This window comes from Mustelus asterias, chromosome 28 (genome assembly GCF_964213995.1).
Source record: "Mustelus asterias chromosome 28, sMusAst1.hap1.1, whole genome shotgun sequence".
Classification (NCBI taxonomy): Eukaryota; Metazoa; Chordata; class Chondrichthyes; order Carcharhiniformes; family Triakidae; genus Mustelus; species Mustelus asterias.
The window spans coordinates 9,673,966-9,693,531 of NC_135828.1; the positions used below are offsets into that span (position 1 = coordinate 9,673,966).

The window sequence follows — 19,566 nt, forward strand, 5'->3', positions numbered from 1 at the left end:
GGCCAATAAACCTAACCTGCACACATTTGGACTGTTTTAGAGTCTTGGCTCTGAAATTCCCTCCCTAAACCTCTCCATCTTTAAGACTCTCCTTAAAATCTACCATTTTGACCAACCTTTTGGCTGTCTGGCCTTAGATCCTGGCCTTTACGTGGCTAGATGTCAAAAGTTTGATTATACATCTTGGGATGCTTTTAAACCATGCCAATAAACTCATGCTGTTGTTGTAGTAAGATGTTCCGGTATAAGACAAAAAAACAAATCACTTTAACCGATTCAGCTTAGGTATTTGTCTCAATATAAACAAAAAGAGTTCAGTGAAGCAGGAACACGCAGTTATTGGAATTCCACCAAAGAATGCCTCCACTCTCTTGAGCCAGCAGTCTCCAATCTGAAGTCACCCACTGTTAATCATGCACTCCAGAACTGAACATGATCCAGAGGCTGCACAATCCCACTGCACACCCTCCCGCAATGGTTTTTAAAACTGTCAGTCAAAAGTAACTGCGTCGTCGGGAGCAGAGGTTTGTCATCGGCCGGCAGCTGAGCGAGCATTTCCAGTACTCCAGCAAGGCTAGTGCTGAGCTAGTGCCTTTTGTCCGCCCCACCAGCTCTCCAGGAAGCTGCCTGCTTCGATGAAAAGCCACAAAAACCACAGAGGGAAAAAAAAAACCAAAATCGGCACAAAGGTGAACACCTACAGCGAGGGGGTTTTCCTACACTGACGATGCAAAGAGTTTGCTGATGGTCACAGATTGGGGGGCAAGGTTACACACATCCCAGGCTCAAGGGGCACATACGAGGTGCCAAGAATGGGATCTTCATTATCCCGTCCCCTTTCCTCCCCTCCTCTGCTGAAGAGGCCATCTCTCAAAAAGAGTTCCTCAGGTATTGCTCCCAAGCGATTGAGCTTCTTGTGAGAGGTTACACACTACAAGGCCTGCCATTGAAGGCCTGGATCCAACTCTATTCATTCCTGCCGTGCATAATGTACTTGAAGAGGCAGCCAGGCCCTTTGCTGACTGAAGCCAAGTTAAACGCTAGCATTCATCCCATTCAAGATTAGCGCATTTAGGATAATCCAAGTTCACTTTAACTCAGTACCACCCCAAACATTCCCTCTACCCATCAGATCGCTCAGTTATGCTCATTGGGTGGGGAATGGGCCTTTATTCAGTAGAGTTTTGAAGAATGAGGGAGGATCTCATTGAAGCCAACCCTCACGGATCTCGAGAGGATGAATGACAAGAACCACTTTGCCTGGCAAAGAGTCAACAACTAGGCCTCACCGTCTCCATCAAAGATCTCTGCCATTTAGGGCGCAAATGAAAAATCCCTTTATGCAGAGGGTTGTGAACCTTTCGAATTCTCCGGCCCGTGGGTCCTCAAGTATATTCCAGATTGGATTATTTTGGGCACTTGGGGAATTAAAGGATTGTAGGGATAGAGCGAGAAAATCTTGCTGGAAAAGTTCAGCCATGATCACAGAATCCTTACAGTGCAGAAGGAGGCCATTCGGCCCGGCGAATCTGCACCAACAACTATCCCAACCAGGCCCCATCCTTGTAACCCCACATATTTACCGTTAATTCCCCGGACACTAAAGGCAATTTAGCATGGTCAATGCACCTAACCCACATATCTTTGGAGTGTGGGAGGAAACCGGAGCACCCGGAGGAAACCCACACAGACATGGGGAGAATGTGCAAACTCCACACAAACAGTCACCCGAGGCCGGAATTGAACTTTGGCCCGTGGTGCTGTGAGGCAGCAGAGCTAACCGTTGTGCCACCGTGCCGTCCCTAAATTAGTTCTTACTGACCAGTGGAGAAGATTCAAAGGGCTGTGCGGCCTACTCCTAATTCTCCTGCTCAATATTGGAAAAAGCATGCATAGAGTCTCCCCAAAATAGCAGGATCGTACTGGGAATCCGGGTTATAGTTTAACATGAAAAGACCAAGAACCCAATGAGTTAAAATAGCTCATCCAGTCTTCAGTGTTACTCTCTGAATTAGTAGAAAAATATCTCTTGATATCTAAAGTGTGATGCCTTTCCCCACCAACCAGACCCATCAGATATCGGAGCAGAATTAGGCCATTCGGCCCATCATGTCTGCTCCGCCATTCAATCATGGCTGATAAGTTTCTCAACCTCATTCTCCCGCCTTTTCCCCGTAACCTTTGATCCCCTCATCAAGAACCTATCTACCTGTCTTAAAAACACTCAATGACCCGGCCTCCACAACCTTCTGTGGCAGAGAGTTCCACAGATTCACCACCCTCTGGCTGAAGAAATTCCTCCTCGGTTCTAAAGGGCCATCCCTTTACTCTGAGGCTGCACCCTCGGATCCTCGTCTCTCCAACTAATGGAAACCTCTTCCCCACGTCCACTCTATTCAGGTATTCTGTCCCATTGATCCCAAACCCAGCCATTACAGGCTCTGGTGAAAGCCACATGACTCAGCGCTAGATGTTTACAGCCATGGAATAAAATGTTCTGTAATATCTTGGTCGGTAAGCTGTGGTGGGACAGTATGGACCAAACAAAAGCAGAATTCCAGAATTAAGATCCAGCCAAGCATCGACCTTGCATCCGATTTGTGCAACAGGCTTATCATTCATTCCGTGCTCAGAAGCAAATACCAACTGCTCCAAAGGGCTGTTTATCTACCTGCTACTTGTGAGATCTTGCTGTGTACAAAATGGCTACCCTGCCAACGCACGGGAAGTCCTTGCGGGCGTTTCCGAGAGATGCAGTGAGGAGTTACGAATAAAAGATTCCCGTTACAGATGAAAGCTCTTCACGCACATGACATAATTTCAAAACCCCGAAACTTCCTCACTTCCCCAGCAACCGCCTGCCCCACCCTCCACCTCATCCTAGCCCCGCTCATAATGTTCCAGGGTGTCACAATCCTCTTGGAACAGAAGCTGCTGAATTAAACCTGGAAGCCGGTGTTATTTCGCAGATCAGCTCCGCGCTATATTGCCTGCAGGTTAATCCAAAGAGATATTACAAGCCACACGCGCAAACCAAGTCATCAAAAAACTAATCCACTGAACAAACACCAGCGCATGCAGGACCTGTTAATGCTGGGTCAGGGGCAGAGAGACAGGAGGAAACCTTTATTGCTAACTCTTGATTGGTGATACAACAGGAAAAACTTGTTTTTCCATAGCATCATTAATAACTTCAATTGTTCCAGTGCAATTCATAGAACCATGTTAAAATTGATGACAAGTGAGGTTTTAAAGGAGGTAAGAGAGGCAGCAATGTTCACAGAGAGAATTTCAGAGTTCAGGATGTTGGCGCAGTGGTTAGCACTGCTGCCTCACAGCGCCAGGGACCCACGTTCGATTCTGGCCTCGGGTCACTGTCTGTGTGGAGTTTGCACATTCTCCCCGTGTCTGCGTGGGTTTCCCCCGGGTGCTCCTATTTCACCTCCCGCACTCCAAAGATGTGCGGGTTAGGTTGATTGGCCGCGCTAAATTGCCCCCCCAATGGTGGGATTTTCCGGCCGTGCTCACCCCAAAACTGGAAAGCCCGCCAGTCAACAGACCTTTCTATCCTCCACCCCTCGCCTGCTACGATTCCCGTGGCGGGTGGGACGGGAAAATTCCCCCCCCCCCCCCCTAGTGTCAGGGGAATTAGCAGGGTAAATATGTAGGGTTACGGGGATAGGAGCTGGGTGGGATTGTGGCTGGTGCAGGCTCCAAGGGCCGAAAGGCCTCCTTCTGCACTGTAGGATTCTATGATCCTATTCTATTCTAATAATCACCATGGAAGTGGGAATATTTGAAACAAAATGATAGGCCTCTTGTAAATAGCTGCTGATTCACCAAATAAAGGAGGATTCTGGAATTATAGGTCTGCTCACAAAACACAGAAGGCACAGGCACAGACTCCCTTTTCCTACACCACCACATGTGGAAACCAGTTCTTATGTGTACTTCAGAACAGCACCCTACTCTTTCCCCAATTAATAACACACTTACAATTAGAGCACGTGTTTCATTGGGAAGGACTTCATTGCGGGCGGCGCGGTGGCACAGTGGTTAGCACAGCTGCCTCACAGCGCCAGGGACCCGGGTTCAATTCCAGCCTTGGGTCACTGTCTGTGTGGAGTTTGCACATTCTCCCCGTGGGTTTCCTCCGGGTGCTCCGGTTTCCTCCCACAGCCCAAAAGATGTGTGGGTTCAGTGGACTGGCCGTGCAAAATTGTCCCTTAGTGTCCCAAGATGTGTAGGTTAGGGGGATTGGCCATGCTAAATATGCGGGGTTACAGGAATAGGGCGGAGGGATAGGGCCTGGGTAAGATACTTTGTCAGAGTGTTGGTGCAAACTCAACGGGCTGAATGGCCTCTTCTGCACAGTAGGGATTCTATGATTGCAACATTAGCAAAGTCAAGAGAGGTTTAAATGAACGGACTCCTCAAACTTCTTTAAACTAACCAGCTAACCATATACCAGTAACAAGTGGGACAGGAGACTGAGTGTCAAAAGGTAGAACAAAATGGTCACCTCATTGGATATCTGGTACAAGTGAGTAAAAAAAAAGTTAATTATCCCTTCTCTGAATTAGCAAAATAGTTTTTGCAAAGCTAGGCCATCAGAGCTTCTGGTGATGGATCCGGAATCTCCAGGCCCAGCTGTACCATCACCACAACACACGTTTAACAATAGGCACTCAATATCCGGGATGAATGGTTGCCACTGGCAGGAGGGCTGGCGTCCAGTGGGCACAGATAGCTGGCAAAAGGAACTGCAGGAAGGTGGAAGCAGGTCCAGCAGCAACTTTCTAGAGGGAATCAGATATCCATTCCAAAAGGAAAGGATTTGCAGGAAAGAGCGGGGCAATGGGACTAACAGCATTGGCATGATGGGCTGAATGGCCTCCCACTGTGGTGCATGATTCTACACGTGGATGGGAAGAAATGATACTTGGTCCTGGAAGTAATTCACTCCTTGTAGGTTCAACCTTGACCAAGGAATGGCTATTAGAACCAAGAACTGAGGGGATTGAAAAAGAAAAAGATCGAGAGAGAGCGAGAGAGAGATAAAGGCAGCGAGGCAAAGAGAAAGGGAGAAAGATCGAGAGAGTGAGAGACAAGCGAGAGAGAAAGATGCAGTGAGGCATAAAAAAATTAAGGGAGAAAGAGCGTGAGGGAGAGAGAGAGAGCGCGCGAGAGAGAGAAAGAGGCAGTGAGGCATAAAAAATAAAGGGAGAAAGAGTGAGAGAGAGAAAAACGTGCAAGAGAGAGAGAGAGAGATGAGCAAGGGAGAGAAAGAGGCAGTGAGGCAAGGAGAAAAGAAGAGCGAGAGAGGCGAGTGTTACACAAAAAGACTCCAAGAGGTGCCCATGCTAATCACTGCGCAATTTTTAAAAATCTTAATTTTGAAAAGGTTAAAAATAAAGACTCATAATGGGAGTTGGGAGGTTGAAATATATTTAATCATACAATATATTACAGACCTCCAATACCCAGTGACCTGCGCTAATTTATTTTTAATCTTTTCAGCCATGAACTAAAACAAGTCTGCACTTGGACAGATTCTATTTAGCTGCTAATCCATTAATGACCCGAGCATTATTGGACATCAGGCAACGTCCTCTTGCAAGAGAAACATTAGCAACTGCGAACTGGCACAAACCTCAGATCCATAACTGCAGGCAGGGCAGTTCAGTAGGAGGAGGCAGGAATTAAACTGGAGAGAGGGTTGGAAAACCAACAATCATTTCTTATCTCACTGTTTGATGCAGCACATTTGCAGCTCCCAAACTGAGTAACCTCCACATGTCTACACAGATATGTGCTCAGCAATCGGTGCACACTATTGCTGTCTTGGTGCTACACTGTGCAACGTGCTAAGCTGCTGACATATAGACCACTGAGTATCACACTCAGCACCCCACATGCACTCTTAGACTACATGTGATTTTTCCCTCCACATGTTATATCATGTGTTTTATAAAGTTTATTTATTTATTAGTCACAGGTAAGGCTTACATTAACACTGCAATTAAGTTACTGTGAAATTCCCCGAGTCGCCACAGTCCGGCGCCTGTTCGGGTCAATGCACCTCACCAGCACGTCTTTCAGAATGCGGGAGGAAACCGGAGCACCCGGAGGAAACCCACACAGACATGGGGAGGACGTGCAAACTCCACACTGACCCAAGCTTGGAATCGAACCCAGGTCCCCGGAGCTGTGAGGCAGCAGTGCTAACCACTGTGCCACCCTAATAAGGTTTTAGCCATTAACACCATACTTCCATAGAGAGAGAGAGTGCAGCGATGGCTCACCAGACCGGTTCCTGGGATGGCAGGATTGTCCTATGAGGAGAGATTGGGTCGACTGGGCTTGTGCTCACTGGAGTTTAGAAGAATGAGAGGGGATCTCATTGAAATATATAAAATTCAGATAGGACTGGACAGACTGGATGTAGGGATGTCATTTCCTTGGACTGTGGGGATAGGGGATCAGCCATTGAATGGCAAAGCAGGCTCAATGGGCCGAATGGCCTGCTCCTATTTTCTATGTTTACCAGAGGATTAGCTTCCGATCATTCAATTCACATGTTTCGTTTCGACCTAATGAAGTTGGTCTTCATTTATTGGTGTCTTATGAATATGAAATTTAAGCTCGTGTACAGATACACAAAATGAAGGGGGAGAGAGAGAGAAAACACATGGCCCAGCATGTTTAACTTGACAAAGAGAATTTGACTCCAGCTGGAAAGAAAGACATGTTGCCAAAGCTTTTGGTCTTGTACTCGTTAGGATAAAGGTAAGAGTGCCAAATTTCACACAATCACAACAATTTAAGATGCTGATTGGTTGGCATGTTGATTTCGATTGGCCAAGGTGTTGCCATGGAGAAAACAATGGGGAACTATAGGCTCCCCAAGCTCCTGTGTAATTTCACAAAAGGTGAAGGCTTGATCATATTCCTTGTATTTGCAGAGAAGAACGGGTACCTGTGTCTGATAGGCGTGCTGGTTAGGTGCATTGGCCATGCTAAATTCTCCGAACAGGCGCCGGAGTGTGGCGACTAGGAGATTTTCACAGTAACTTCATTGCAGTGTTAATTCAAGTCTACTTGTGATACTAATGAATAAACTTTAAATATATGCCACTTAGAGCAAGTGTAAATGAGCCACTGATTATTCTACATTTGTTGTTAGCGTGGCTGTTCGCACACTCAGGGTTGTTTAATGAGTGCTGCCCTATCATAGAATCACATCTGTCAGCAGACATTTTGTTTCAGGCTGGTTGAGTATGGCCTGTACTCTACATTTACAAACAGCCAATGGAACATACTATTTGATTCGGTCAGCCAATTGTTGGGACCTACTTGCCAAACAGTCGCCACCCTTTTCTCCTGTGGGATAAATTGTTGTGATTGCTTGAAATTTGGCATTCTCGCATTTGTCCTGATGAGTGCAAGATGAAAAACTTTGGTAACATGTCTCTCTTTTCAGCAAGATTCAAACAGAAAGATAACTAGTGGGTTTCCAATTCATCACTCCTTTCAAGGGTGTCACATCTTGAGAAGTCATACTTCTATAGGGCAAAAATAAGTGTTTACTTCAGCCAAATCTCTGACCAAATGCAAACAGGACAAAAAGTAACAGAATACTCACGAGGAATCAGTGGAAAAACAAAGGCCTCAAATTTAATTCTAAGGTCCCAGTTCACTTTTCAAACATCACGAAAAATGATCTACTCGGCATGGTGGCGCAGTGGTTAGCACTGCTGCCTCACGGCATCAGGGAACTGGGTTCAATTGCAGCCTTGGGTTGGTCTGTGTGGAGTTTGCACTTTCTCCCTGTTTGTGCATTGCTTTCCTCCGGGTGCTCTGGTTTCCTCCCAGGTTAGGTTGATTGGCCATGCTAAATTGCCCCTTAGTGTGTAGATATGGGGAAATAGTGCGGTAAATACGTGGCCTTACGGGCAAAGGCTTGGGTGGGATGGTCTGTCGGGGAGTCAGTGCAGACTCAATGGACCGAATGGCCTCCGACTGCACTGTCGGGCTGCTATGATACTCAAATTTTGCGCAAAGAGACCTCAGCCATCATTCTGCGTACGCGCCTCGCATGTTCTTATCAAAGTGCAACGAAACAAAACAGCATGATGCAGAAATATTAAATGCTAATGTAAACAAACACCACATTGTAGGAGATTAGTTAAGCTACACACATGGAAAGATGGGATACAAGCAGCAGAGAGTCCTAGCGTATGTACCGATATTATAACGAGAGAGACTTTAACTCACTCGGAATGCATTCCAAGTCAAAATCAGGCCCATTTCACCCGAATTTATTTATTAGTGTCACAAGTAGGCTTACATTAACACTGCAATGAAGTTACTGTGAAAATCCCATGGCCTCCACACTCTGGCACCTGTTCGGGTACACTGAGGGAGAATTTAGCACGGTCAATGCACCAAACCAGCACGTCTTTCGGACTGTGGGAGGAAACCTGAATCACCCGGAGGAAACCCATGCAGACACGGGGAGAACGTGCAAACTCCGCACAGACAGTGACCATGTGAATCGAACCCGGGTCCCTGGCGCTGTGAGGCAGCAGTGCTAACCATTGTGCCACCATTCCACATAGAGAGAGAGAGAGAGAAAAACAGAGAGTGGACAGTGAGATGTAGTAGCAATAACGTATGCATAACAGGCCGGAATTTCACCACATCGCCCGCCCCAGAATCGGGACAGGCGAGGCTTGCAGAACGGCATTCCCCGTTGGCTTCGGGCGGGATCTTGCAAGCCGCGGGCGGGCGAGGCGGTAAAAGTCCGGCACAGATCTTTTTAAAAATTTAAACTCGACAACAATACAATTGGCAATGTATACGCACAAACTACAGCACCGGACAAAGACATCAAGCGCACCAACTAAGATCTTCATAGTTGGTACATACAATGGGCAAATCAAGCCATTCACATTTGGGAACAGTAGCAGATACCAGGAAATGACTTGTTTTTTTTTTGCTTGTGATCTAATCTCAGATTTCAAACGTGGGTTATAATCAAGTTGAACTGTGTTGGTGAGTTAGGACACGATGTGAAAGCTCTCGATGAATTACTGCCTTGAAGTTACCGCCAAGGAACATTTTTCACAACAGGAATCAGGGAGCTGCTTGCCTGAAACTATCCTGGGGATCTGAACCTTTGAGCCAAAAAAATGCAGAGAAATTCAGGTTGCAGATCTTCCCCAAAGACTTTCAAAAGACTTCAGATGCGGGTAAAAAAAAAAAATCGCTTGTGATTTGAGTTTGTTCCACTGCATTGAGCTGTGCTGTATGCAATCGATCTTAAGTTGGCTTTAAACAATAACATCCTTAGTTTCAGAACATAAAGCAAACTGGAAATTATTTTGCCCCTTCAGCAGTACATTTGTCACAAGCCCGGGCCAATGAAGATTTACTGCACCTCTTAACAGGAAAAAAAAGGTACTTTTCCAATGCTGCAGTCATTATTCGTGGTCACTTAATCGAATATTGGCACAAGTAGCAATTTTATATCAATCTTCTGCATTTACTCCCATTGTAGGACTTGGGCCAATTTCAAACACTGCATTGGAAGAAAATAACAGCTGCTTTTCACAGGTCGGTTTTGCCTCAGCGCCTTGCTTACGTTAAAGACACTTTATAAGTTAACACTGGAAGAAGTAATTTTAATAAGCAAAAGGGTTTTTTGCCCCATGCACAAAAATGCATCACAAAGAACTTGCCTGTGAAGGAAATTCCCTCAATTTATCATCTTAAATACCAGCACATTAACAGACCAAAATCCAAGGTGGTGAGTAGCACAGCACAATGGTTTAGCACTGCTGCCTCACAGTACCAGGGATCCGGGTTCGATTCCCGGCTTGGGTCACTGTCTGTGTGGAGTCTGCGGGTTCTCCCCGTGTCTGCGTGGGTTTCTTCCGGATGCTCCGGTTTCCACTCACGCTGCAAAGGCGTGCGGGTTAGGTTGATTGGTCATGCTAAATTGCCGCTTAGTGTCAGGGGGATTAGAAGGGTAAATACTTGGGATTACAGGGTTGGGATTGTGGTCAGTGCAGACTTGGTGGGCCAAATGGCCTCCTTCTATACTGCAGGGATTCTGAGATTCTAACCGCATTGCTCAGTCGCAGGTAATTCTTGCATGCAAATTTGTATTATAGAAGCATAGAATCCCTACTGTGCAGGAGGCCATTCGGCCCATCGAGCCTGCACCGACAACAATCCCACCCAGGCCCTATCCCTGTAACCCCACATATTTACCTTGCTTATCCCCCTGACCCTAAGGGGAAATTCAGCACGGCCAATCCACCTAACCCGCACATCTTTGGAGTATGGGAGGAAACCGGAGCACCCGGAGGAAACCCATGGGGAGAATGTGCAAACTCCAGCAGCGCTCCGAAAGCTAATGGCATTTGCTACCAAATAAACCTGTTGGACTTTAACCTGGTGTTGTTAAAACTCTTACTGTGTTCACGCCAGTCCAACGCCGGCATCTCCACATCAAAACTCCACACAGACAGTGATCCGAGGCCGGAATCGAACCCGGGTCCCTGGCGCTGTGAGGCAGCAGTGCTAACCACTGGGCCACCGTGCCACCCCCATTCTTCCTTTTCGATTGAGGAGGTGGCCACCTACAGGACTTCCTCCTACCTTTTCCTCTCAATGATATAGAATACATTCTGAAATATAGCACTCCATGAGTACTGATTAAAGGCCATCAGCCTGAAACATCAGCCTGTTTCTCACTCCCGAGATGCTGCATGCTGTGCTGTGTGTTTCCAGCATTTGGACCTACCTCGCACTAAGTTGATCTTTCTCTGCACCCTAGCTGTGACTGTAACACTACATTCTGCACGCTCTCCTTTCCTTCTCTATGTACGGTATGCTTTGTCTGTATAGCACGCAAGAAACAATACTTTTCACTGCATACTAACACATGTGACAACAATAAATCAAAACATTTTCTACATTTACTGCTCATTCAAAGCAGGTTACCAAAGACCACTGCGACAAAACACTATTTGAACCCCTTCCATGAATATCATTCAGTATAGAACCATTCTCTACTCCTGAGGGCTGCAGATGCTCAGTCCCTGAGGATAGTCAAGACAGAGGGCATAGATCTTGGTGGCATTAAAGGATTAAGGGATCTGGGGATAGCACAGGAGGGAGTAGTTGTAACAGCAGAGCAATCATGATCTTACTAAAGAGCGAAGCAGGCTCTCGGGGCTACTGGGCTTACTCAAACATTTATTTTGGTCTTCTCCACAATGATCATTGTAAAATTCAGTTGCAAACTCAAATGTCTTCAAATTACAACTTTTCTATCACCCCCACGCAGGCATGTATACCATTCTAATTTAGATAACCTGGAGTTCATTTACAGTCACGGGAGATTGACAACTGCTGAGATTCTAATTTGCGTACACCTGCACTATTATTGTTTAGTAAACGCGAACCCTTCCATTTATAGTGCGCCGTTCAGAATACCCCACAGTGCTGCACAATTAATAAACTACTTTGAAGCACCCAGTCCCTGTTATTATCAAACAAATGCAGCTGCCAACATACTCATAATGTAGCACAGTGCCGCCAACAATAGGGAGATGAAGAGCCAATTCATCATATGTTGACATATGAACGTTGGCTAGGATACCAAGCAACCCGACACCCCCTCCCCCCAACGCAGTCTTTAACACCTGTACGTGCAGACGTCAGGCGGTCAACATTTTTGACAATGCACTGCTGGGGCGGCACGGTGGCACAGCGGCCAGCACTGCTGCCTCCCAGCGCCAGGGACACCATGTTCAATTCCGGTCTCGGGTGACTGCCTGTGTGAAGTTTGCATGTTTCCCCCGCGTCGGTGTGGGTTTCTTCCCACAGTCCAAAGATGTGCAGATTCGGTGGATTGGCCATGCTAAACTGCCCTTTAGTGTCAGGGGGATTAGCAGGGCAAATGCTTGGGATAGGGCCCGGGTGGGATTGTTGTCGGTGCAGACTCGATGGGCCAAATGGCCTCCTTCGGCGGCACGGCGGTTAGCACTGCTGCTTCACAACGCCAGGGACCCGGGTTCGATTCCCGGCTTGGGTCACTGTCTGTGTGGAGTTTGCACGTTCTCCCCGTGTCTGCATGGGTTTCCTCCCACATTCTGAAAGACATGCTGGTTAGGTGCATTGACCTGAACAGGCGCCAGACTGTGGCAACTAGGGGAATTTCACAGTAACTTCATTGCAGTGTTAATGCAAGCCTTATTTGTGACTAATAAATAAACTTTAACACTTTAACTTCTGCACCGTAGGGATTCTATTCTATGATTCAGTACTGCACAGAAGCAATCAGCCTAGATTACATGCTCAAGCTTCTGGAGGGTAGGGTAAGGGTCACATACTCTGGGTTACGAACCACGCGGAACCAGGAAGCTTCCAGCTGCAGGATCCTTCAGGAGGAGGTCTGGCATTTCTTATAAGCACACGTGGGGAAGGCAGTCGGAGGAGCCCCTGGCTCCCTTTCACACTGCTCAGTGAAATGGGAGGCTTCTAAGAGTAATTGAAGAGGAATGTGCTGGCAGGGAGAATTAAGCAGAGGACCTCCCTTTTGGGCAGATCACAACTACTGCTTCTGAAACAAAAAACGCTGGAAAATCCTCGGCAGGTCTGACAGCATCTGTGGAGAAAGAACGGAACCAACGTTTCGAGTCTGGATGATCCAAACGTTGGCTTTATCCTCTCCCCACAGATGCTGTCAGGCCTGCCGAGATTTTCCAACATTTTCTGTTTCAGATTCCAGCATCCACAGCATTTCGCTGTTATGTTACTTCTAGGGTCCTGCCTCAATGGTTAACATTAACCCTTAGGTAGCCAACATTGCTAAATTAGAATCGCTTCTTAAAAATCCAAGTGGACTCACGATTTATATATACATGTGCATTCCGGCACTTGCACGGAGATTAACAAGTCTTTCCATTCCAATAGATAAATACTGCAATGTTAAGGGAAGGTTTAAATAGGTATGCATGTATCCACAGCAGGATCAGCAACCAGAGAATATAGATTTAAGATAATTGGCACAAAAAAATCCAGAGGGGAAGATAATTGAGTTTTTCTTAGTACAGTGAGTTATTAGGTGCGCTGTCTGAAAGGGTGATGGGGGCAGATTCATTAGCAATTTGGAAAGCGAATTTGATAAATACTTAAAAAGCTCTCCATGAGGCCAAATACAGACTAGGTGAGCTTTTGTGGAATATCTTTGCTCATTCCGCCCGAAACCATCCCCTGAGCTTCCTGTCATTTTAATTCTCTGCCTTGCTCCCACTCTGATTTTTCTGCCCTTGGTCTACAGCAGTGTCCCAGCAGAGCTCAATACAAGCTCAAAGAAGAGTGCCCCATCTTTCAACTCAACACTGGAACCAACACTGATCTCAACAGTTTTAGATCACAACCTCTGCCTCCATTTTGCCTCATTTCTTTCCCAATTCACTCACTTTGTATTCGCATTGCTGCCATCCAGCCATGTGGGGGGTAGCGCGTTGGCACAGTGGTTAGCCCCGCTGCCTCACAGCACTAGGGACCTGGGTTCAATTCCGGCCTCAGGTGACTGTCTGTGTGGAGTCTGCATGTTCTCCCTGTGTCTGCGTGGGTTTCCTCCCACACTCCAAAGACGTGCGGGTTAGGTGGATTGGCCAGACTGAATTGACTCGAGTGTCAGGGGGATTAGCAGGGTAAATGTATGGGGTTACGGGAATAGGGCCTGGATGGGATTGTGATTGGTACAGACTCGATGGGCCAAATGGCCTCATTCTTTACTGTTGGGATCTATGATTCTATTCTATGATTCACACCCGTTCCACTCACATGTTTTGTTTCTTTATTTTATCCATTATACGTTTTGTCTTTTAATCTCTCCTGCCCTCCACCCCATCAAAGATCTTCCCTTTTGTTCTTCCCTTCCACCTCGTTCACTTCCTCAGAACCTACTGATTGTATTCCTGTCATTCCTCAATTTGGAGGAAGGGTCATCATTGGCCTGAAATGTTAGCTTTGTTTCTTCTCCACAGGAGCTGCCCGACCTACTGAGTATTTCCAGCTTTCCAGCTGTTGTTATACTTTAAAAGAAGAAACGTGGAGGGTGGCAAGAAGAGGGGGTAGTGGAAGGAAAATGGGACTAATTGGATAGCCCATTCACAGAGATAGCACCAACATAATGGGCGGCACAGTGGTTAGCACTGCTGCCTCACAGCGCCAGGGACCCAGGTTCAATTCCAGCCTTGGGTCACTGTCTGTGCAGAGTTTGCACTTTCTCCCCGTGTCTGCGTGGGTTTCCTCCGGGTGCTCCAGTTTCCTCCCACACTCCAAAGATATGCAGGTTAGGTGGATTGGCCATGCTAAATTGCCCCTTAGTGTCCCAAGATGTGTAGGTTAGATGGATTAGCCATGGGAAATGTGCGGGGGTACGGGGTAGGACAGGGGAGAGGGTCTAGATAAGATGCTCCCATAGAGAGTCAGTGCAGACCTGATGGGCCACGTGGCCTTCTTCTGCACCATAGGGATTATGAATAATGGGCTGAATGCTTTTGCATTTATTTAGTGTCACAAGTAGGCTTACATTAACATTGCAATTAAGTTACTGTGAAAATCCCCTAGTCGCCACACTCCGGCGCCTGTTCGGGTACACTGAGGGAGAAATTAACATGGCCAATGCACCTAACCTGCACATCTTTCGGACTGGGGGAGGAAACCGGAGCATCCAGAGGAAACACACACAGACATGGGGAAATTGTGCAGACTCTGCGTAGACAGTGGCCCAAGTCGAGAATCGAATCTGGGTCCCTGGCGCTGTGAGGCAGCAGTGCTAACCATTGTAACACCATGCCACCCTACTGTATTATTGAGAGATCTTATAGAAAAATATAAGATTATGAAGGGAATAGAAAGGAGAGAAGCAGGGAGGTCGTTTCCACTGGCGGGTGAAACTAGAACTAAGGGGCATAGCCTCAAAATAAGGGGAAGCAGATTTAGGACTGAGTTGAGGAGGAACTTCTTCACACAAAAGGTTGTGAATCTGTGGAATTCCCTGCCCAGTGAAGCAGTTGAGGCTACCTCATTGAATGTTTTTAAGACCATAAGACATAGGAGCGGAAGTAAGGCCATTCGGCCCATCGAGTCCACTCCACCATTCAATCATGGTTGATTTCAACTCCATTTACCCGCTCTCTCCCCATAGCCCTTAATTCCTCGAGAAATCAAGAATTTATCAATTTCTGTCTTGAAGACGCTCAACGTCTCGGCCTCCACAGCCCTCTGTGGCAATGAATTCCACAGACCCACCACTCTCTGGCTGAAGAAATTTCTCCTCATCTCTGTTCTAAAGTGACTCCCTTTTATTCTAAGGCTGTGCCCCCGCGTCCTAGTCTCCCCTGTTAATGGAAACAACTTCCCTACGTCCATCCTATCTAAGCCGTTCATTATCTTGTAAGTTTCTATCAGATCTCCCCTCAACCTCCTAAACTCCAATGAATATAATCCCACGATCCTCAGACGTTCATCGTATGTCAGGCCTACCATTCCTGGGATCATCCGTGTGAATCTCCGCTGGACCCGCTCCAGTGCCAGTATGTCCTTCCTGAGGTGTGGGGCCCAAAATTGCTCACAGTACTCCAAATGGGGCCTAACCAGTGCTTTATAAAGCCTCAGAAGTACATCCCTGCTTTTGTATTCCAAGCCTCTTGAGATAAATGACAACATTACATTTGCTTTCTTAATTACGGACTCAACCTGCAAGTTTACCTTTAGAGAATCCTGGACTAGGACTCCCAAGTCCCTTTGCACTTTAGCATTATGAATTTTGTCACCGTTTAGAAAATAGTCCATGCCTCTATTCTTTTTTCCAAAGTGTACGACCTCGCACTTGCCCACGTTGAATTTCATCAGCCACTTCTTGGACCACTCTCCTAAACTGTCTAAATCTTTCTGCAGCCTCCCCACCTCCTCAATACTACCTGCCCCTCCACCTATCTTTGTATCATCGGCAAACTTGGCCAGAATGCTCCCAGTCCCGTCATCTAGATCGTTAATATATAAAGAGAACAGCTGTGGCCCCAACACTGAACCCTGCGGGACACCACTTGTCACCGGTTGCCATTCTGAGAAAGAACCTTTTATCCCAACTCTCTGCCTTCTGTCTGACAGCCAATCGTCAATCCATGTTAGTACCTTGCCTCGAATACCATGGGCCCTTATTTTACTCAGCAGTCTCCCGTGAGGCACCTTGTCAAAGGCCTTTTGGAAGTCAAGATAGATAACATCCATTGGCTCTCCTTGGTCTAACCTATTTGTTATCTCTTCAAAGAACTCTAACAGGTTTGTCAGGCACGACCTCCCCTTACTAAATCCATGCTGACTTGTCTTAATCCGACCCTGCACTTTTAAGGCAAGGATACATTTTTGAACAGTAAAGGGTTATGGTGAGCGGGCGGGTAGGTGGAGCTGAGTCCATGAAAAGATCAGCCATGATCTTATTGAATGGCGGAGCAGGCTCGAGGGGCCAGATGGCCTACTCCTACTCTCAGTTCTTATGTTCTTATAATCCTTGCGTCCACCATGCAACAGCGCGATGGAGGAATGTTAATGTGATGGAATATACTACCGCTGCTAAATACAGCTTGAAACAGAGGTTGCAGTTTGCTATTGCCATGTGTGTTCCTGCAGTTAATGATCTTTTCCATTGACCATCTTAAACAAGGTCCTTGTAATACAGGCTTCAATCTATCAACTCTGCCAAAAGGTAAATATAATTCAGCAAGAAATTTCCAGATGAATGTGATAATGATTTGATGCCCACAAACATCCCCAAATCATAAAATCCCCAAATCATAGAAAGCATTCTTTCTGGCTGTATCACAGCTTGGTGTGGCTCCTACTCTGACCAAGACCACAAGAAACTACAAAAGGTTGTGAATGAAGCCCAATCCATCACGCAAACCAGCCTCCCATCCATTGACTCTGTCTACACCTCCAGATGCCGCGGCAAAGCAGCCAGCATAATTAAGGACCTCACGCACCCCGGACATTCTCTCTTCCGCATTCTTCCGTCGGGAAAAAGATACAAAAGTCAGAGGCCACGCACCAACTGACTCAAGAACAGCTTCTTCCCTGCTGCCGTCAAAGACTTTTGAATGGACCTACCTCGCATTAACTTGATCTTTCTCTACACCCTAGCTATGACTGTAACACTACATTCTGCACTCTCTCCTTTCCTTCTCTACGAACGGTATATGCTTTGTCTGTATAGCGCACAAGAAACAATACTTTTCACTGTATACTAATACATGTGACAATAATAAATCAAATCAAATATTCAGAAACTTTTTACTGAGCAATAAGCATTAACCCTAATGTAAATGTATTAAACCTGAAAGAAAACAATTACGTACATAAATAAAGGGAAAGATACTTTGCCAGCTAATGCTCCGGGTTTCAACTGTGAATGAATTCTCAGGGCAAAAATCTTTTCGCTTTTTAAAAAATCTTGGCCAGTATTTGTCCCTCAGCCAAAGCAGATTATGTGGATGCTCTCACATTGCTGCTAGTTGTGGGAGCTTGCTGTGCCCAAATTGGCTGCCGTGTTTGCAACAGTGACCTTATTTCCAACAAGGACTCAGCTCTGACGAAGGGTCACCCAGATTCGAAACGTTGGTTCTATTCACTCCCCACAGATGCCGTCAGACCTGCTGAGGATTTTCAGCATGTTCTGTTTTTGTCTCAGAAAAAAAAAGGACTTGATTGGCGGTAAAGCATTTGGAGATGCCCCGAGGTACTGAAAGGCACTACATAAATGTAAGTTCTCCCTTAAAGGGATCTACTAGTCCCAACCTGAGAGTGCCTCGGGGGGTGGGGGAGGGAAGCAAAGTGCCATTTATAAACATGTTAGTTCAAATACTTAAATATTTTCGAAATATCTCTCAAGTGGACAAAAGGAGCTTGACTTTTGTCTATCATAATAGACCACATAGTTATTCAACAATACCCACTGAAATGTAGCCAACCCACACATCAGATCAACATCAAAATTGCATTAACAATCGCTGCTAATACATTTTTTAAATAAATACTTATTTAAATTTGGCAATAATGTTTACGGCTCTGCTAGCAACGTGAATCAATAACCTTTGTTGGAATTCGATTAACTATTTGGCTTCCCCCCCAAAAAAAAACACTCTTGTCAAACGGTTAATGATGTGCCCCAATCAAGTTCACGGCTCCCCCCCCCCCCCCCCTGTTGTGAGTAAGCTGTTGAGACATTCTTTTACACTCTGAACTTACCACTCACTGCTTCCCCCACCACTTTCTGGGCTTCCAGTAAACCTCCCCCATCTCTGTCCCAATTCCAGAGAAGGCTGAGGAAGATCCCAACACACGAGGTTGCAGCTAGAGGCAGCTTTTGTTGTTAATGATACTGGGAGGGGAGTCGATTTATTTCAGGGTAATTACAGCCTGCGTTCCTCGCATCGGGAAAGGGACAAGGCGAAACTTACAAGGGCTCGCATTGTGTCAATTACACTGGGAAACCCACAAGAATCAGAAATGTCTCTTTCTGACTGTCCAACATAAAATGCTGGCAAAGAAAGGGGGGGGGGGGGGTCCCAAAAAGTTATTAAAAAAAGAAAATCCTCTTCTACAGTTTTTTTAACCCAGCAATATCCTATGAGCTGGGCTGAGGACAACATTTCTAGTCTAACAGAGCATAAACTCAATGTGAAGTGTGCAATCTCTAGCAGTGACAATGTAACCCGGGCCTGCTGCTACAGTAACCCCAGTGCCAGAAGCCACTTCCACACCAGCATTTTCTACTCGTTAACTTTTTTTCTATCTTTCCAACATACCTGTTTCCCCCTGATTTTTAAAAAATATATTTTGTCCCCTCTTTGCAGCTCTCTGGTCGCTCCAATTAGGCAGGAGTTGAGGGGTCCGGGCTACCGAGGAAGAGACTGCAGCAATTCTGCCTTCCTTTCGTGTGGATATATCGTGTCCTTTCCTTGTGTGAAGGAGCCCAGAGAAAGCAGCCGCTCCTGTCCACAGCCCGGGTCCGCTTCAGAAAGACGCCATGGCCCCAGAATTGCTACATTGAAGCCAGACGTGGCGCCAACCATTCACAGCCAGGGGGGGGGTTCCTGTATCAGGCAGCAAGGGTAAAGGGGTGATTAAACAGGGGGAGTGGGCTGCCAAGCCCCTGAGGTTAAGGCAACATGATTATAAGGCGGTGGGAGTAGATGTGCAATGCTTTCCGCCCGCTCTATTGGAATGGGAGTGCAGCTGCTCTCCCGGTGCCTCCCCGGCTGCCGGGTGGTTGGGGTCAGAATTGCAACCTCGCACGGATGTGTATCAGAATGCAGCAGGAGGCGAGTCAGAGCCCGGGAGGGCAGCGATAGGGGATGGAGTGTGTCCCGTGGAAACTACAGGGGCATAGACCCTATCTGTGTGTGTGGGGGAATGGTCCCTGTCTCAGTGTGTGGTGGAATGGTCCCTGTCTCTGTGTGTGGGGGAATGGTCCCC

The 19,566-nt window shown here is 46.6% G+C and overlaps 1 protein-coding gene across 1 annotated transcript in view; it reads right to left on the reverse strand.

Moving 5' to 3' along the window:
- The window catches only part of ndst2a (N-deacetylase/N-sulfotransferase (heparan glucosaminyl) 2a), a 567,251-nt gene extending 548,082 nt beyond the window's left edge, over positions 1-19,169 (reverse strand). Inside the window, exon 1 of the mRNA XM_078199425.1 lies at positions 18,897-19,169. The gene's annotated coding sequence lies outside the window, so the exon portion shown is untranslated. The remainder of the gene's footprint in view (positions 1-18,896) is intronic.
- Positions 19,170-19,566: the final 397 nt, after the last annotated feature.